Below are 969 nucleotides of genomic sequence, written 5' to 3'. Positions count from 1 at the left end.
TTCAAGCTTACCTTGTGTTTTCTCTACCCCAGCCCTAGATTCAGTCATTTCTCTTTGGAAATTTGGTTATTAGAACTCATTTTTTTCTGATGTTTTCTTCTAGAAGTTGTATAGCTTTATGTTTACATTTATGTCTATGATACATTTTGAATTAACTTTTGCATAATGTGAGATATGTTGAGGTTTTTGGAGTTTGGGGCTATTTGCCCTTTGTTAAGCTAATGTTTTCTTTTGTTCCTATTTTTCTAAAATTTTTAATTTTTTTAATTTTATTTTTTAACCAATAATGGATATTACAGTGCTTTTTCTACATCAATTGAAATGATTGTAGATATAATCTTTAAAATGGTGAAGTATTTTGATCGATTTTTTTTCCTTTTCTTTTTTCTTTCTTTTTTTTTTTTTTTTAGGCGAGACAACCCTTGGGTGACCTCACAGATTGCAAGGACCTTGTCAGCTTACAATTCCTTATTTTTTTTGCTATTTTTATGCCTACAGCACCCGGTTTTCCTAGGTGATCTCCCATCCAAGTACTAACCAGGCCCAACCCTGCTTAACTTCTGAGATCAGATGGGATTGGGCTTGTTCAGGGTAGTATGGCCATAGGATTGATATTTCAAATGTTGAAGCAGCCTTTCATTCCTGGGATGAAACCCACTTGGTTGCAAATACATTATTCAAACTACATGTTGCTATATTTTATTAGTTAATATTTTGTTAAAAGTTTTTGTTGTTGAAGATTTGTCTATGTTCATTTCTTTAATTGATACAGATCTCTTCAGATTATCTTTTCTTTCTTGAATATACTTTTGGTAATATATTTATTTGATAGAATATTTATTTCAAATATTGACATGTTTCATCCAGGTTTTCATATTTATGAGCATAAAATTATTCATTGTATTTCCTTATTATGTGTTTGAATGTTTGGGCTCAGCAGAGCTATCCCCTCTTTCATATTTAATACTG

The 969-nt window shown here is 30.8% G+C and overlaps 1 pseudogene; it reads right to left on the bottom strand.

The window, feature by feature from the left end:
- Nucleotides 1–489: 489 nt before the first annotated feature.
- On the bottom strand, nt 490–608 carry LOC111741786 (annotated as a pseudogene).
- Between the last annotated feature and the right edge of the window lie 361 nt (nt 609–969).

The sequence above is a fragment of the Pteropus vampyrus genome, unplaced genomic scaffold, assembly GCF_000151845.1.
Source record: "Pteropus vampyrus isolate Shadow unplaced genomic scaffold, Pvam_2.0 Scaffold3, whole genome shotgun sequence".
Lineage (NCBI taxonomy): Eukaryota > Metazoa > Chordata > Mammalia > Chiroptera > Pteropodidae > Pteropus > Pteropus vampyrus.
This window is presented reverse-complemented; position numbering and strand designations above follow the sequence as displayed.